This window comes from Hydra vulgaris, chromosome 07 (genome assembly GCF_038396675.1).
Source record: "Hydra vulgaris chromosome 07, alternate assembly HydraT2T_AEP".
In the NCBI taxonomy this organism is placed as follows: domain Eukaryota; kingdom Metazoa; phylum Cnidaria; class Hydrozoa; order Anthoathecata; family Hydridae; genus Hydra; species Hydra vulgaris.
The window spans coordinates 35,736,032-35,756,539 of NC_088926.1; the positions used below are offsets into that span (position 1 = coordinate 35,736,032).

General features: G+C 28.7%; 1 protein-coding gene across 2 annotated transcripts in view; it reads left to right on the forward strand.

Annotated features, from left to right (window-relative positions):
- The first annotated feature begins 13,872 nt into the window (after positions 1-13,872).
- Positions 13,873-20,508, forward strand: part of LOC100206394 (hippocampus abundant transcript 1 protein) — a 29,373-nt gene continuing 22,737 nt past the window's right edge. The window contains exon 1 of one of the 2 annotated variants that reach the window (XM_065801753.1): positions 13,873-14,028. The gene's annotated coding sequence lies outside the window, so the exon portion shown is untranslated. The remainder of the gene's footprint in view (positions 14,029-20,508) is intronic. The other variant, XM_065801752.1, reaches the window with a different exon arrangement.

Sequence of the window (20,508 nt, forward strand, 5' to 3'; positions counted from 1 at the left end):
GGTTATCACGTTGTGTTTGTTGACCACATGTTCTTGGTTTAGATGGCATTGTATTAGTAGTTGCAGCTATGCTAACAACTTCTTTATACCATTCTGTGCGTGAAATATAAATAGAGCTCCAAAGAGATTTAAGAGTACTCTTTAAATTTTCCACATCTTTACGAGCTTTTGAGAAATCTTGATCAACTTTTTGCAAAGTTTTTGTCAGTGGTCTTGTATAGCTTAATAACTTCCTAACTATAATTAAGGTGATGATAAACTTAAAAGAACAACATATTGCCACATATGCAGAAGCATCACCTCTGGATTCGTAGTTCCATGTCACACCTTCTTCGATACAAATAAGAGATGCAACTATCGCTGGATATAATTCAATAAAGGCTTCAAGACCATCAATTCTTTCAATCCACCTGGTTCTACAAACATTGATTGTCTTTTAAAAAGATGATGTCGGACATAGCTCGCTAGTTTTTGTAGATAGATCTTCTAACCTTTTTGGAGAATTATTAAAAAAATCAGAGACAATTCAAACATGATCCATCACATCTCGAATGGAAGGAATTGCACATGCTTTGGCAACACATAGATTAAGTTGATGGGAAAAGCAGTGGACGTATGGAGCTTTAGTAAAATTTTTCAAAATTAATGCTGCTACACCACAAAGACGTCCTGCCATGTTACCAGCCCCATTGTAACCTTGCCCACGACAATAAGACATTTCCAGACCAAGTTTATGTATACTTTTCTTGATCTTGGTTGATAAAGAAACTCCACTTAAGCCAGTATTGCAAGAAACAAATTTTAGAAAATCTTCCATTACATTACAAAATTTATCCACATTTTGAACAATTACAGCCATTTGTTCTGTTTGGCTAACATCTGAAGCTTCATCATCTAAGTTAGAAAAAAACTTTGCTTTTCTTATTCTGCCTGTCAATAGCGATCAAACAACACCTGCACAAATATCAACCAACTCATTCTGCACTGTCTTTGATCAATTTTTAAAAATGGTTGCATTTTTAGGACCATTTTTAAAATGGTCACTCAAGATCTTGTCACCGCATAATGCCATCAGATCTAATAAGCATTGAAAAATACCAGCATTATTACATTGCTCAACAAGATGTTTGGCATCATCTCTGTGTCCTCTAAGCGGTATATTCTGCCTACAACAAAAAAGAATAGCACGTGATATTAAAAACAAAATTTGTCGATTTCTAGAAATATTATCAGATAGAAACTTATTGAGTTGCAAATTAATTGGAATAGCTTTATTACTCATTGCTTCTTGAAAATCAAGCATTATCTGTATTGAGGTTTTATGCATTGGAGAAGTGTTATTATGTGATAATATTCTTACATTTCTAACTGACTAAAGCCGATATGGAAATTTATAAAATAATTGAGTAATTAAAGAGGCTTTTTCAAACAGAACACAAGAGATACAGAACAACCCATCATAGTATTTTGAATAACACAACCATGAAAATTTTTTGAACCAAACAGGGTTACATTTACGACCATTAGTTTTAGGAAATATATAGTCAGAAGGTGGCACCCATACGTTCATTAGAAGATTATACTTCTCATGCTTTGATAATTTTTCCACTTTGTCTACAAACAATCCAATATTAAATTTGTTACATTCATCTTCTGTTGTTGTCTTTTCATAATTTACATGCAGTTTCAGAATTGTGACACCTGATATTGATTTTTTTAATTTATTATTTAAATCCAAAGATAAATCAGACATAGATAATGGTTTATTGTTCACAGAAAAAAAATTCTTAATACACGATGAGGATTTGGTCAAATTACTTTTTTGAATGGCAAAACAGTGGGGTATTTGAACAAGTTGGGTGTTTGAAGTGCGTTTTTCTCCTGTTACTACAATATTTTTTGCAGAATTAAAACTTGTTTGAGTACAAATTAAAATATTTTGAAATTCTGGCTGAGTGCTTTTAAAAGATACCAGAGGCACATAGTGATTAGGTTTGAAAAATGCATTTTTCCCATATGTGTAAGGTTGCTTGGAATTTCTTTTTTTGTGTCAACATTGTACAGCATCAAGTAAACTAGCTGATTGGGTTTATTGAATTTCTTAAAAGACTGTGGGTACAATGTACTTCTAAAGAGATATTCTAGACATGCATCTCCTGTAGTAGGATAAAAATTTTTTAAAAGAATCTAAAATAGAAAATAAATATATACACAATAATATTCATATTATACAAATAAGAATATACTTTTAAAATATTTAAGATAGACATCACACAAACTAAAGATGACCAAACACCAGATTGAGAAATATTTAATGCTTCAGCCAAAATAGCATCAACTTTAGACTTCTTAGCCTCAAATGCAGTAGATGCGACATTGGAGATACCTAACAAAAAAACGGATCTTTCTGATCGAAAAACACCACATGAATGCCCGAGACAAAAAACAGGATGCAAATCAAAAAATATTTGCGTTCTTGTATAATTCAATTGCACAAAGTTTCCTAAGAGTTGGTGCTAGTGTATTTTTTCCGATTAAAGCAATGGAGACAGCAGAAAATAAACAATTGCCATCTTGAGGAGTTCTGGACATAAGAATAAATTTATATGCATACACAAAATTATATATAACATATATAACATATATTATATATATATATATATATATATATATATATATATATATATATATATATATATATATATATATATATATATATATATATATATATATATATATATATATATATATGTAGATATATATATATATATATATATATATATATATATATATATATATATATATATATATATATATATATATATATATATATATATATATATATATGTATATATATATATGTATATATATATATATATATATATATATATATATATATATATATATATATATATATATATATATATATATATATATATATATATATATATATATATATATTTAAACATGAGATAATTTTATCTTGTTCATTTACTTCAAGTATTATGTAAAATTTTGTTCAAGAATTTATCTGCCTTTTTATAAATTAATCACATTTCTGATAACATGTGTGGTTTTTTTTATAAATATTACTGTTGCAATTGGAAATATTGTTAACTGTTGCTTTTTTAAAGAACTTTCTAGCTCTGGTGTTAAGTGTTGTTTAAGAACTAGATCTTCTTTTATTATTGGCGTCAGATTACTAGATTCTTTTTCAATAAGTTTTTGATTACATTTTACAGGTTTTATGCGAAATATAAAATATTTTTAAAGAAAATATAAAACATTTTTTAAGAATTTATAAAACATTTTTTTAGAAAATACAAAACAAATTTTAAGAAAATAAAAAACAAATTTATAAAATTATAAAATATTAAAAATATATATATAGAACAGTTTTAAAGAAAATATAAAACATTTTAGTTATTTAAGAGTGCATTTATGATGTATAAAGTTATTCATAAATTTCTAAAGAATAAAGAGTATTTTTTTAATATAACTATAACTCATTATATTTAAAGATATAATATAAATAAAAAAAGTATCCACTTTAATAAAATTCTTGCCTTGCTATGTCTTTCAAAACCCATCTTCTCATATAACAATACCAACCACAAAAATCAATGCCAATTGTCGGTATAAGCGATTTTAAAGTAGCCTTAACTTCATTGCTAGTTTTTGGAAACGGCCTAATAGAAGTATGATTAGCTTTAAGGCAACTAAAGTATTCCTCGATCGGGACAATTGCAGTGATTAAGGTGGCAAAAAGTAAACTGAAACATTGGATTAGCCCAGCAAATCGATTACATCTCTTTGACGATGAAATGCACAATTATCCAATACTAGTACAGAATGAGGATTCGTTTGGAAATACGGTCTTAAATTGTTGGTTATAAAATCACAAAAAATATCGCCATTATAGGCACCATCCACTATCTTAAAGCTTAGAATACCATTAACTGTTATAGCGATCATTAGATTTACATTCTTTCCACGCTTTGCTGGCACTGCACAGTGGGCCAGTAGGTGGACAAAATGGGAAAAATTTTAGTTGTCTAATCTTGAAAACCTATTTAATTTTAGTATCTACATATATTAGGAGAAATCTATTGATAATTTATTTATATTAAATCCCTTAGTTACCAGGACTCTAAGCATTTGAATATTGAGATAAAATAAAAAAATAAAAAAATTATAAATAAGTAATTAACGGTGACATCAACGTTGTGTTATATTTCAATTACATCTACGTTTTTGAAACAAAAAATTAGTACATGTTATTCTAGAGTATTTAGAGATAAGAAAAACCAATGTGTGAAATAAATTTGTCATAGCATGTTATCTCAGTTATACTTTGAAAATCACAGATTAAAAAAAAAAATTTCTTAAGAAACTTATTTTTTGCCGCACAATAACTAATAATTACCACAATTTGCCATGTGTTGTCTTATATTTATTTGAGCTATATGATGCTTCAATCGAGTTTTAATTGATTGCTCGTCCCCTTAAATCCCCGTTCAGATTTTATGTATGTTTTAACTTGGTTGCTATGGTACTAAATTTTGCATAGCAACAACTCATTTTTACATTAACGTTGTTTTAACAGTATTTTGCTTGCGCTAAATACACAATATTGGGGGTATGTATTAAAATGAGATTCAGAATTCTTATGAGGTTAACTTTTTTTGGTTACTATGGATACCTTACTTTGCATAACATAGCAACAACATATTTTCGGTAGTTGTTAGTAATTTAATTACTAACACTGACAGTAATTTAATTACTTTTAATTTTAATTACTAACACTTGTAGTAACTTAATTACTAACAAGTATTAGTAGTCCAGGCGGCATATATATTATAACATTTTACTTTTAAATACAAAATACTTGTTACAATAATTATTTAGATATGGTTTTGTTAAACTTAGACATTCATAATTTTCTCCAAAAAAACAATCTTAGTATTTCAAAACAAAATATTACTGAAGATATATTAAAATTTATTCAGCCAAAATTTGCTGATTTTAAAGACGTTGATTTTAGACATGCTGTTCAACGATTTGTTTACTTGTATAAAAAAAAGTGGAAATCTGCAAACTATACTGTGAAAAATTTTGAAAAGAAGTTTGTGAACTGGCTTAATGAATATTTAATTGTCAGAAAAAAAGACAATGAACCAACTGCAAGTAGACGTGGTCGAAAACCAGTTGCATTTGATAATAGTTGTAATAAAACTAAAAAACGGCGTGTATCTTGTTTAATTGAATCTCATTCATCCAATGAATTATTTTTTGCTGCTAATAAAAAATTTAGAGATGAATCTGTTGTTATTGCTGCCAAGAATGTTTTAAATATATCAAATACAGATAAAGCAACTAAATATTCAGCAGACGAAGCACTGGCTTTAATAATTGATGCAAGTCTGACAAAAGCTTCCTATCAATTGATTAGAAGCGGAGCCTTGGAGAAAGAATATAACATCTACCCCGCTTACAATGATGTCAGAGATGCAAAATTAAAATGTTATCCTGCAAACATAACAGTGGAGGACTATTCAGCTTCAGTTCCTTTAAAAGATTTAATGACTCAAACTTTGCAAAGAATCTGTGCAGTTCAGGAACCTGTGCTAAGGCACTTGATATTGAACGACAAAGCAATAAAAACAATGACACTAACGTGTAAGGCTGGTTTTGATGGTGCTACTGGCCAAAGCATTTATAAACAAGTTTTATCAGAACCCGACATTAACAGAGATTTAAAGCGTGAAGAATCATTATTTATTACTTGTCTTGTCCCATTGGATTTGACTGGATTTAACAACAGCAACGAAAAGGTGCCTATTTGGAGAAATCAAAAGTCGTCCTCCACAGCCTATTGTAGACCCATAAGATTTGCATACAAAATGGAATCCAAGGAATCTGTGATTGAAGAAGATCAGTACATTAAAAGTGAGATAGAAAGCTTGGGTATGATTTTATTAGAGGTTTGCGGATCTTCTATTGAAGTGAATTGTATTATTGAACTTACAATGATTGATGGGAAGGTTCAAACAATATTATCTGAAAAAAATAACTCATACCAATGCTGGTGTCTCTCCAAAAAAAAAGGAATAGTCTTGATATCCTTAATATAGATTATACTAACAGAGAGTTCAAATATGGTCTTTCCAGTCTTCATGCATGGATTCGATTTTTTGAGATGTTATTGCACGTTGCATATAAAAAAGAAACAAGAAAGTGGCAAGCAAGATCTAAAGAACACAAAGAAAAGGCATCTGTAGCTAAACAAAAGATTCAGACTGATTTTATGAACAAAATGGGACTTGTTGTTGATTTCCCTAAAAGTGGTGGTTCTGGAACAAGTAATGATGGCAATACCTCAAGGCGTGCTTTTGCAGCATATGAACAAACAGCTGAAATTCTGGGTATTGACCAAAACCTTATATTCAGATTTTACATTATCTTGGTAACGCTCTCTTCAGGATATGAAATAGACTGCTTAAAGTTCAAGGATTATTGTTTTGACACTTTTAGACTATATGTGTCCCTTTATCCATGGTATTATATGGCTCAATCAGTTCACAAAGTATTGATACATGGACATGACATAATTAAAAGCCTTACATTACCCATCGGACTTATATCAGAGGAAGCTCAAGAGGCTAGAAATAAAGACTTTAAATCTTATCGCGAAAATTTCAGCCGAAAAACATCCAGAAAAGCAACAAATACTGATCTTATCAATAGACTCCTAGTTTCCAGTGATCCTGTTATTTCATCATTGCGTAAATCAACATCACACCAAACAAATCATAAAGCATTTCCTTCAGATGTTTTACAATTACTTAAACAATCTTCAAACGATATTATTGTTTTATAATTTTTTGATGTAATTTAAAATTGATAACGTTTTCTTGCACTATTTTTTGCTTTTACTATTCCTAAAACATTATTTACCTAAATACTCAATTTTTATTCAATATAGGTGGGTCAAAAATCCGATAAGATATTCAAATATCAATTTACCACTTTGTAACTAAGGAAAGTATCCGGTAACTAAGCAATATAAGTATCCATAACAACTAAATTTAAAAAATTATCACTTTTGTAAGAAGTGTGATCTCATATTGGTACTCATGCCAAATTTAGTGAATATAGCACTTATAAAATATCTGCAGATAACAAAAGTAGGTTGTTGCTAAGCAAAATAAAGGATCCATAGCAACGAAATAAAAAAATATTACCTTCATAAAAAGCGCAGACATCATATTAGTACTCATACTAATTTTAGTGAATATAGCTCTAATATTAAATTAGTAATGAATTTTGTCCAGTAAAAGTGCATTCTGACCCACTGTGCACTGTAACAAAATTCTTTATAGAATAGCCATATTGCTTAGAAGTATGTAAGTTAAAGCCTGTTTCATCTAGAAATACTAAGTTACTGTCAGGAATCGAATTGATAGTCCTGCAAAAACTTTGTCTTAAATCAACGTTTTGCGGTGAGTTCCTTTTTTTTGGTAATAATGTAAATCGTTTTCTAGTGAACTCCATCGACTTCAAATACTTAGATATTGTTGGTATAGATGCATTAATATTCCTTTCAATAAGATTGTTTCTTAATGATGCTAGAGTATGAGATGGATCATGCTCAATTAGCAACCGAATTTCAGATTTAAGTGTCTCGTCATAGGAGCTGCGCCTTCCTTTTTTTACTGATGTGATTTTATCATCACTAAGTCCTTTACTGATTTTAGCAGAAATAGAACGTGTTGCAGAAACTGATATTTCAACTTCTTTCGCTATTTCTTTTAACTTCATTCCTTTTAGCATTGACTTTCTTATGGTTCTTACAATATCCTTTGTAATAAGTGTTCTTTTTTTCCTTTCTCTCTCATTAACCATTTATCAATTAAAACAACAAAATAAAGCTTGAATAATATGTTTTAATTATAAGCATAGTAAGGCATGATTGCATATGTATCACATTTAAAAAGTTTTCCTGGTTAAAAAAAAAACATTTGTTTAATATGGATATAGTAATTTTTTTATTTTCCATTGTACTTAATATAAACTTAAAACTATAACGAACATAACTCACCATACTAAATCTTTTAAGTTTGGAATAAAAGTTTTACATCTTATAAATATAAAACTTTTATTCCATACTTAAATTTCTGATTCCAAACTTTAAAGTATGATAAAAAGTTTGATAATAGACTCAAAAAATTATACTTTTTAGGCACTTACAACTAACAACTAATATACTAGCGCCGTCCTTTTTTTATTTTTTACAGTTCACTTCTCTGTCATGAATAAACCTCACTAATTCCAAAGTGTTATGGAGTAATTACGTAATTAAATGTTTTATATTTTCTTAAAAAATGTTTTATATTTTCTTAAAAAATGTTTTATATTTTCTTAAAAAATGTTTTATATTTTCTTAAAAAATGTTTTATATTTTCTTAAAAAATGTTTTATATTTTCTTAAAAAATGTTTTATATTTTCTTAAATTATACTTTCAAAAAATTATAATTTTTTGATATTGTATAAATGTTTTATATTTCGCATAAACCCTGTAAATGGATAATCTGTTCTTGGCGAATTAAAGTTATTACGTATACGTGGTAAAAGTCACGTAGATGAACGTGATGAAAGTCTCGCATTCATTTATGATTATTATTTTAATGACTATTGTAGTTTTATAATTGTCATGGGAATTACAACTTTGTATTTATATACGATTTTATGTAATAGAATATATATATATATATATATATATATATATATATATATATATATATATATATATATATATATATATATATATATATATATATATGTCACTCTCAGCCTTGAGAAGGTGAATTGACAAAAAAAAAAAAAAAAAAAATAAAGCAATAATTCCACTTCAATTTTTTTATTTTTTTGTTTTTTTAAACATCTTTGCTTCCAACAAGGCTGCAAGCAACCACTAATTAAATTTGGAAGTTACTGGAAGACAAAAGATGAAAATTGTAGAGCAAGATAACGATTGACGGACGACTTAACGGTTTGCAAATTATATGCATTAGGAAAGCGAGATAAAGGAAGCGAATTCCAAAGAGCTGATGTTCAAGGAAAAAAAACTAGACAAATAAGCGTTTTAGGAGCACTAAGGAACAGTCACAGAAGAAGGATGAGACTTAATTGAATGGTGAGTAACACGAGAATGAGTTTTAGTAGATGGCACAAGAGACACTAGCTCTTTAGAGCAGTGCCCATTATAGTATTTGTAGAAAAGAGAAAGAGAAGCAACATTACGACGATGTGATAATGGTTGGAGGTTGGCATCCAGCTATGTTTACAATGCGTTTTTGCACCTTGTCTAAAAAAGAAAGGGCATCATTACAAGATCCGCCCCGTATGTGGCAACAGTATTCCATACAAGGTTGGATTTGAGATTTATAGAGATAGAGAATAGAATCCGGAGTAAGAAAGTTTCAAGCTCGATAAAGAGATGTAACCTTTGCAGATGCTAATTTTGCAACTGATTTGATATATGGTTTCCAAGAAAGATTGAAAGTAAGAGTTAATTCTAGAAGATGAAGAGTAGATGACTCATCGAGTACATTACCGTTACCAAGATCTAAATTATTGCGATAACGATGGGTTGAAAAAAAAATGAGACACTTTTGGTTTCTTATCACGACGAGAATAAATGGTAGTATCGTCAGCAAACAATGCCACCTTAGATGTGAGAATATCTGGAAGATCGTTAATGTAAATTAAAAAGGGTATAGGGCCAAGGATAGAACCTCGAGGAACCCCTGAAGTTACAGAATAAGAAGAAGAGTGCTGTCCATCGAGGACAAATTTTATACTATGAAGTCACGAGAGCCTAATTTTTGAGATGAGATATGAGATTTCATGACCTGAGAATAGCGGGCTTTCGCGTTAGACAAAACCTTTTTAAAATGGTTTCTGGCAATAATAAGCAGACGTCTGTTTTCTGGAGAATTATTTTGCTGATAGATATGGAAGTAAAGGTTTCGATTCGCAATCGCAGCAGCACAGGAAAACCATTGAAAAGAGTGAGGCTTGACCTGGAATCGTCGACAGGGAACAAAAGATCCCATGCCAGCCTGAATCCACGAAGTTATATAAGAAGCACATTTGTCGACAGGAAGATAAAAGGTTTCTACCCAAGGGCCATCACGAAGAAAATCACGGAAAGAATCATTGTCAGCTTTACTGTAGTTGTAAGAGGTACGATAATAACGGGATTCAGGTGATGAAGAAGAATGAGATATTTGTTTTAGAGAGATCAAACTGTGATCAGAAGCATCTAATGGTGAATGTGGAGAAACTGAGCACTGACTAGGATCAGAAACAAGAAATAAGTGGAGTAGAAAAGGTAAATGATTCGGGACGGTACAAAGTTTGACATTTTGCTGACATTTTGTTTATGGAATTTAAAAACATTGTTGATGTGTATTTTATGGAATATAATTTTTATAAAACTTCAGAATTTGTCTTTTTGTTGTCTTCTGTAAAATACACAAAAATTAAATCTACTTGAAATTAGAATGGCGTAAAGGAATCGAAATACACGATAGGATTGAAAATTTAAAACAGCTAAATCTTAAAAACTGCGCATTTACAAGCTGATAAATTTTAACCATTACTTGAGTATCAAAATACTTAATAATTTATAAAACGGTTAGAACTTACGACTGCACTACGAAACTGAACGATAGCCTGTGGTCTATTTATGTTGGTGCGTGAAAATCTACTTCTTTTTTAATATTCCGTTTTCGAAATAGTCAACCAATCATATTTTAGGATCGCGCAATAATTGTCGTTGAGATAGAATTTTTTTTTATCTCTGCGACACCTATGACACGACCATAAAACAGTCTTGCAAGTCAAAACTTGTCGCACAACTTATGTTTCCATATGGTCGCGCGGCTGTTGCATAATTGTGACACGATCATTTTAGATATATGGAAACCAATCTTTACAAAAGACATTTATTTATTCTTGTTATTTCAACGCTAATAGAAACCAAAACTTTTTGTTGTGCAATGTAACGTTATAAAAAGATTTATAAAAAATACCTAATGATAGCGTTCGCTTATTTTACGCTAGATCGCAGTAAATTTAAGTTTATTTTATTTGTCATAATACAAATATAGTCCAATAAAGTCATAATCTTAACTTTTGAAAAATTAGTTAAAACCTTATCAAACCAACGCTACAATATGTAGATCTGCATATACATATATAAAAAAAGTTAGGTTTTGGTTTAGGGATGTGACCCCCATTTCTTAATAAGCTTTATCATTATTATCTAATAATGATAAAATCAGTTTTACTTTTTTTATTAGGAATAAAAAACTAATATTAAAAATAAACATATCTAAATGTAACTAATATAAATTATCAACATAATTATAAAATTATATAGAGGTCGCTATAGCAATTTATAATATAAGCTAGATCAAATTTCGCAGGCCATGCCTGTGCATGAAAAAGAGAACCCTCAGTCAATTTAGCAGCGCACCTTGTATGTTCTACATAGTTTTTAGTCGATGTAGCAACACTCCTTGCATGTCTACCTATTTGTAAGTCGATGTAGCAGCACTCCTCGCGTGCTCTACCTATTTGTCAGTCGATGTAGCAGCACTCCTCGCATATTCTACTTATTTATCAGCCAATATACGTAAACAGAAGAAGAATAAAAATAGAACATTCACAATGTTTTTTTTTTTTTTTAAAAAACTAAAAACATTCTGAATATTTCCAGTCTAATAATTTGCGTTGTTTTAATTCATTGCAAATAACGGATAGGCCCGTCGGAACAAAAGTTGTATTAGGGGGGCAGTGCTGGATTAAGGGTCCCCGAAATAGTTTTAAGGACCTTTTTTTATATAGTCATTTTTTCAGTCAATTTTTATCAAAATTATTAATTTAAAAATTATTAGGTGGGGGGGGGGGGGCAAATGCCCCCTCCTCCAATAATTTTTGCTGCTGACCCCCAGTTGCTACGGGCCTGTAACATGACGTTTTATACTCTTTATTGTTATTATTTTTAACTTAGTTTTTTTATTTTGGTTAACTTAGGTTAACCTACTGTTGAAACATGGTTTTAGTAACACAAACTTTATAATTTAAAATTTACTTTAATATTCATTACCCAACAATTAGGAAGAATTCTACCCAAATGAGATTAGATTTAATTGAGAACATCAATAATGAGGAGGCCTACACTGTTATTGTAAGAATAACATTATTTACCAGTAACATTACTTAACTAGTTTTTAATTATATTAATGGTATTTTGCATAATAATTATGATAATGCTATTTTGTGCTGCTATTTCATTTTTTTTGCGTTAGCAATAATAGTTTTTAATATGTTTATAATGTTAATGTAGTTATTTCTTTTGTTGCATGGCTGAACTTTTTTTTACATAGTGTCTTGGAAATGTAAGCTAATATAATAAAATATATTAGCGACTTTTAAGTAATTTTTTTTAGTTTCATTATTGTATTATTTTGTCTTTTACATCATAAAACTTAATTTTTAGTGTTGGATCTAATTTTTACAAAACTAAAATTTTACTACAGCATGTTGCTACCTGAATATCACAGTTTTGTAGCTATTTTGTATGACTACAATATATTGCTAGCTACGTATCGTAACGATGTAGCTAGCTACAACATAACAACAAATCTGTTGCTAATCAATAGCTGCATATTGCAGCTTTGTAGCTAGCGATATTATTATCATATATCAATAGCTACCGTAGTTACCCAGGACCAAAAAAAAAAAGCGTCTTTTTAACGTGTATATATATATATATATATATATATATATATATATATATATATATATATATATATATATATATATATATATATATATATATATATATATATATATATATATATATATATATATAAGTTGCGCTTTTTCGATTGCTAGACATTTGGTCAATCAATCGCGTGCATTTTTGGCACCAGAAACAACGGACATGCTACTATTTCTAAACTTTTTAAGAAAAAGTTGTTTTTTTAACGAATACCCGGGTATTCGCCCGTTCGAAGGGTACCCGGGCTGGCATTTTTACAACTTTCCGTTGTAAAAATGACAGTCCTAATAGACGCTACTTAGCTTTTTTTCCCACCTGATTTTTTGATTGGTTATGACCGTGGACTTTTACTGATCCAGAATCATATAAAAACAAAAGTCTAAAAATTTGAGGAAACTACTCTTATTTCAAATCAAAGCAAATATTCGCTATTTTTAAACCGTTCTTTAAAATTTTTAATTATTTAGAAATCCTTTTTTTAAATGCGCAACAAATATTTATTGTCGTCCAAGTTAAAGTTACAGTTTATTTAAATTTAATCGAATATTTTTTAAAATTTTGTTGTTGTTGTTTTTTTAAACAAAATACTTTTTTCCGGATACTCTTGGTCTATATCGACTGACATATAGGGATTAAAGATAATAAATGTACATAAAATCGTACATATAATGTTTGCCTTCCTTTTTCTATCTCATTTTTTAATTTGTTTGTATTTTGTATTTTTTAAAATCATGTTTTTATATCATTTTTATGTTACTTATAATATCAATTTTTTTTTTACATCATGTTTTATATCTTTTTTCATCAGTGTAATCTAAAATACCACCGGCATGATCTACAATACCTTTGTTCAAAAACAACCCTATTTATTGCAAGGAAAATTTTTTTATTCTGTTAATAAATCTTTTATTCTAACAATTTATTTGTATGAAAACAATGTATGAAAAATTAAAATTATACCAAGTTCTGTTCCGTTTGCAGCGCTTTCATGCCTATAGGAGATTTTGTTTTTCACAATCAGCAAAATAATAAAATCACGACAAAGCTTCCGAAAAAAAAACAATTTGTGCTCGAAGAAACTTTGTTAATATTTGTCGCTTAATTTTCTAAAAATGTTTTACTTCGAAGGAATTCAAAATAAAAATTATTAAAAAGTTATTTAAGGAAAAAGGTATTAGTTATGCAACCATTTGTTAATTAGTTTCTTTTATTAATTTATGTTGATAATATATAATATTATTTTAATGTAAAAATAAAAAAAGTAGTTATAAAATAAATGAAAATCCATTTTTGTAATCAATTTCCTCAATAAAGTCAGTTTTATACAAACACATTATATAAATTGTATAATTTTTTTTTTGTTGCATAAAAATTGTTTTAAGAGAACACTATGTACATACTATTATATTAGTGTGTATAATGTTATATTAGTTAATATGAATATGAAATTATTCACAATGAGAATATGTTGTATTATTATATAATTGTAGGTGCAGTATTACGCACAAAATTATGTAATAATTTGTTTGCATAATACTGGCTTTTTTTACTGTTTTTGTTTGCTATGTTTTTGTGAGTATTGCTGACTTTTTTGTCTATACTATTGTTTCACTGCTCATTTTCTTATATCCTTCTCTATGTTTATTTATTTCATTTTATTTTATGATCACACTTTTTTTATGATCACAAAATTTATCTTGTATTTCTTCTACATCAACCCACCCCTAGAATCAACGTAAAAGTAGTGACTAACTGATTACTTGGTTTAAAGTCAAGTCTCACTCTTCTTCATAGTTTTCTTTTTCTTATGCAGCTATTATCCCTAATTGAAGTAATTTGTTTAATCTTCACAAGAGCAACTCTTTTGATAACAAACATTTTTTTATCATTGTAAGAAATCATTGTTTCTATGGTTCATATTTTTAGTTTACTTAATCTCAAATTATATCTCAAAAAGACTAGGTACTAGTTGCTTATAAAATTTTTTTGAAATTGCAGTTAAGAAAGTTAAGTCATACATTTTGTCTCTAAACATGAAGCTGATCTTATTATCTCCTTTAAGTAAAAGGCAAAACTATTTGCAAAAAACTGTTCTGGTTTATCTCTTGAATCTAATGATCAACCTCTTTCTATCACCCAAGAGAAACATGTTAATTCATTGTTAGATTGTATATTCCATTTTGTCAAAATCACCCTGTTCTCTGTTGCTGAAGCTATTTCTTATCTAAACCTTTTTACAAGTTGTGGTTTAGACATTCCTGTCTCAAACATACAAAAAAAAAATCCTTCAGATTTCTAATCATTACTCTCTAAACTATTTAATGAGTTAACTGAATCTTGTTTCATATTTCTACAAATGTTATTTTGCATATTGAAAAAATAACATTTGTGGAAACATCCTATTTTCTAATATTTTAGAGATCTGTGAAGTGTCTGACTTCTCTAATTATGGCTTAATCAATCTTCTTGCTTTTTTTAAAGACATTTTGTGAGTCATTAATTAACAAGCTTCTAATATCACTTCTTGAGTTTGACAACTCACTGACAATCAATGCATATTTTGTTTTTCTCATTTTACTCCTGACTTGTTGCCGTAAAAAAATATTCTTGCTTTAGATGGTATTGGTGAGTCAATTACTCATAATATATCAAAAATTTTCAATAAAGTTTGGCATACTTGTCTTCTTTATAAACTTTCACTATATTGCTATCATTTCTGTTTATACTCCTATTTTTAATGTAATAATATTCTAGTTGGTTACTTAAACTGCTTTACAGGTTTTTCTAGTATAGTTATTAGATGACATCACTGTAAAAACAATTTGTTGTAATAGTTTTTTCCTATAAAAATGGCTAAAACTATATGAGTTAAAATATATATATATTTTCAATATTCAAGAAATAATAAATAAATAAAAACATCTCAGCAAAGTTTTTATTCTTATATTTGGTTCTATTATTATTTCTATATATTTTTATGCATGTATATATATATATATATATATATATATATATATATATATATATATATATATATATATATATATATATATATATATATGTATGTATATATATATATATATATATATATATATATATATATATATATATATATATATATATATATATATATCAAGCCTTCTCAGGAGACGCGTGCATATGACCACACATAATATTTTCTTGTGACAACTTAGCTATGGCTCCTTGCATGTTTTAAGTTAGCGATGTTTTCTTTCAATTTTTATTTGTTCCAGTTGTTTTGCAATAAAATAAAGCAAGAGAAAGAAGTTTGGTTTAATAAGTTGAATTATATTTTCATAAGTTTAAGTAAGTGCTTAAATTTTTTTTTGGAAAAAAATATTTTGAACAGAAGTGGATTCAGGCTGGCATGGAATCTGTTGTTCCCTTTTGACGATTCCAGGTCAAGCCTTACTCTCCTCCATGGTTTTCATCGCTGGTTCAGACTTTGTCTCCTCACCTAAAGACAAAGCTGAATTGTTTGCTAAAAACTTTTCATCAATATCAGCTCTTGATTCCACTAGTTGCATTCTACCTGATATTGCCAACAAACAGGTTGATCCATTGCTTAACATTCGTATCACTCCAGCTTCTGTATCTAAAGTGATTTCCTACTTAGACTCTTCTATAGCTTGTGGTCCAGACAACATACTTGTTATTGTCTCCAAAGATGTTGTCTATACTCTCGAAACTATTCAACAAGTGCTTATTAGAGTGTTGTTTTCCAGCCTGCTGGAAAGTGGCATCTGTTATCCCTATCATCAAAAATTCTGGAGAGCGATCTGATTGGTCTAACTACCGTCCCATTAGTCTTCTTCCTATCATAAGCAAGGTTTTTGAATCTTTAATTAACAAACACTTAATTTTTCATCTTAAATCTAATAACTTACTTTCTGACCATCAATATGGATTTCGATCTTCTCGTTCTACAGCTGATTTGCTAAGAGTAATAACTGATAGATTTTATCTTTTTAATTTATATTAACGATCTTCCAGATATTCTCACATCTAAGGTGGCATTGTTTGCTGATGTTACTATCATTTATTCTGGTCGTGATAAAAAGCAACACTCTCTGATTGCTTGGAGGGGGCATTTGAGCTTGAAAAGGATCTCACTTCTGCTGCAGCATGGGGCTCACAGTGACTGGTGAACTTCAATACAGATAAAATTCAATTTTTTCAGCCAATCATTATTGCAATAATTTAGATCTTCCTATATTCATGAACGGTAATGTACTCGATGAGTCATCTACCCTTCATCATCTAGGATTAACTCTTACTTCCGATCTTTCTAGGAAATCATTTATCAAATTAGTTGCGAAATTAGCATCTGCTAAGGTTGCATCTTTTTATCGAGCTTGAAGCTTTCTTACTTTGGATTCTATTCTCTATCTCTATAAATCTCAAATCCGGCCTTGTATAGACTGTTTTTTCTTGTAGTGACTGTTGCCATATCTGGGGCGGATCTTCTAATGATGCCCTTTCTCTTTTGAGACTAGATGCAAAAATGCATTGTAAACATACTTGCACTTGCTGTTGCAGCCAACCTCCAACCATTATCACATTGTCGTAATGTTGCTTCTCTTTCTCTTTTCTACAAATACTATAATCGGCACTGCTCGAAAGAGCTAGTGTCACTCGTTAAATATATATAATAGATTATTTCTAATATTTAAACTATTTTCAAGAAATAAAAATATTTACCATTTAAATAAAACTTTCTTCCTTACTTGCACTATCTTATAAATATTGTTACTTTAGCTAGATCTATGTTTGACTTTCAGGAATGATCCTAGTTATGACACGGTATTACATTGCTGCAATGTTTGTTAAATCATTCAGTTTTGATTTGTTATTATTGTCAGCCATCGTTGAAGATCTTTTAAATTTTTCAAACTTTTTTTTTTAATTTTAAATTTAAATGAATAAAAGAATTTTAGAAGACTAAAATTCTCTTGTTCATATAGATTTCTTTTTAAAATAAATATCTAAAAACAACTTGGTTATTTTCAGAAAATATTTAATCTTGATATCATTATAGTCTATAGAAATATTATATGTGTATATATATATATATATATATATATATATATATATATATATATATATATATATATATATATATATATATATATATATATATACACACATATAATAATACATATATACATATATAATAATACATATATACTTATAATATATATATATATTTTTATATATATATATATATATATATATATAGTTCTATAGTTTGTTACATTTGGGAAGAGCGGAAGGGAAAAAGTGATTCTTACGCCAACACATAGGTCACTTTTAATTACTTTTGACTTTGGTCCAACATTGGCGTGTTGTCAGAAAGTTTTTAAAAACACCAGAATGTTTTTAAAAACATTTTGAATGAATTGACCAGAATGTTTTTAAAAACATTTTGAATGTTTTTAAAATTTTCTGAATGTTTTTAACAATATAAACAATGTTTTTATTTTTTTTAATAAAATGTTTTTATTTTTAATTTTTTTAATAAAATGTTTTTAGTTTTATTTTTTTTTACTGTAAATCATGCGCAGAGTGTTGCTACATCGACTATCTTATAGCCTGACTCGCAACAAAGTGCTGCTACATCGACTGACAAATAGCCTGACTCGCAACGGAGTGCTGCTTTATCGACTGACAAATAGCCTGTCAGGGTTGGGGCAGGCAGTCTATCAATTAATAAATAAAAAAATTCTGGTCTTGCGTTTTACTTTTTACTTTTTGTCAACAAAATATGGAAAAAACTTTCTGACAACATATAAGAGTTATATATGTTATATATGTACAATGTTTACTCTTATATAAATATATATATATATATATATATATATATATATATATATATATATATATATATATATATATATATATATATATATATATATATTTACATGAAGACCACACAGGTAAAACCACAAACGTCCACTTTTTGAAAATTTTGAGTTTGAGATATTTTTATGATATTATAGTACCAAGCTATTTTAAATTGAAAATTCATAATAAAAAAACTATATTATAAAGTTCTATGGTCATTCTAAAAAAAGGGCAACTTAGAAACAACCACTGTTGTCCAATGTTTACTTGGTAAAAAATGAAGTTGTCTAAGTTGTTAATAACTAAACCAATGATAATAAAATAATAAGTCATGTGACCGACATTTATCATTAAAAAAATATGGCCGCTATTCTAAACAACCCATCAGCCACAGAAAAACCTAAAAAAAAAGACAGTCAATGGAAGAAAAAGAGAGTTTACTAGAGATCTGAGATTAAAAAGTCATGTTATAGGAATACCATGTATTAGTGTTAGTCTGAAGTGTTAGTCTGAAGTGTTTAGTGTTAGTCTGAAGTGTTTTGTGTTAGTCTGTGGTGTGTTAGTCTGAAGTGTGGTGGTGTGTTAGTCTGTGGTTTGTTAGTTTGAAGTTTGATGGTGTGTTAGTCTGTGGTGTGTTAGTCTGAAGTGTGGTGGTGTGTTAGTTTGTGGTGTGTTAGTCTGAAGTGTGGTGGTGTGTTAGTCTGTGGTGTGTTAGTCTGAAGTGTTAGTCTGAAGTGTGTGTTAGTCTGAAGTGTTTTGAAGTTACAACAGATGACAGAATAAAACTTATATCATATTTCAACAACTTGAAAACAAAAGATAAGCATCTTTATATATTAAAATAATAAGATGTTTTTATTTAGAATTTTTTTTATAATGACACAAACTATGTGTTGTCATGTTTATTATTTTCAATTATTTTTTTTCCAATCATTTTCAATTAATTTTTATCTATTATTTTCTTTTAAATCATTAGGTCTACCTTGTAAAGACATAAGAGGACGTCATAAAAACAAAAAGCATGCTTTTTCTGTTTAAAACATTGATACGATAGTGCAGCATATCAAGTCATTTCGAGGATGATCTTCTCATTATGCTAGAACAAAATCTACCAGACTTTACCTTCCAGAAGACTTAAATATTTTGACTTAAATGAGTACTTAAAGTCAAAATTTTATGAAAAAATTTTAATTCAAAGTTTACCATTTCATTTGGATATCCTAGAAGGGATACCTGCTCATTTTGTGATTTAACAAAGAAAAAAATAGCTGCAATAGATTGTCAAGTACCTATTGACTCTGTTGCTGCTAATGATTTGTTAAGAAACAAAAATACTTTGTATGGATCTCTTGAACTTCATCAGAGAAAAGCTGAAATGTTTTACCAAAGAAAATGAATTGCACATTTACAAGCTCAGCAAACTTTAGAATGTGCAGCAATCTGCTTTGATTTTCAAAAAAATCTGAAATGCCCAAACATTTTAACTCAAAGTGTATACTACTCCAGGCAACTGTCATTTTACTCTTTCAACATTCACATACTTTCTACTCAAAAAGTATATTTTCATTGCTATGATGAAACCGTAGGCAACAAAGGCTCGGATGATGTATGTTCTATGCTTCATGATTTTTTTAATTGTCATTTTCCTGAAAATGTAAAGCATATCAAATTGTTTTGCGATTCCTGTGCACGACAAAATGAAAACTAGACAGTTTTGCGTTTTCCTATTAGAGGTCATTCCCACATGAAATGTGACAGAGATATGGCTATTATTAATCAAAAGTTT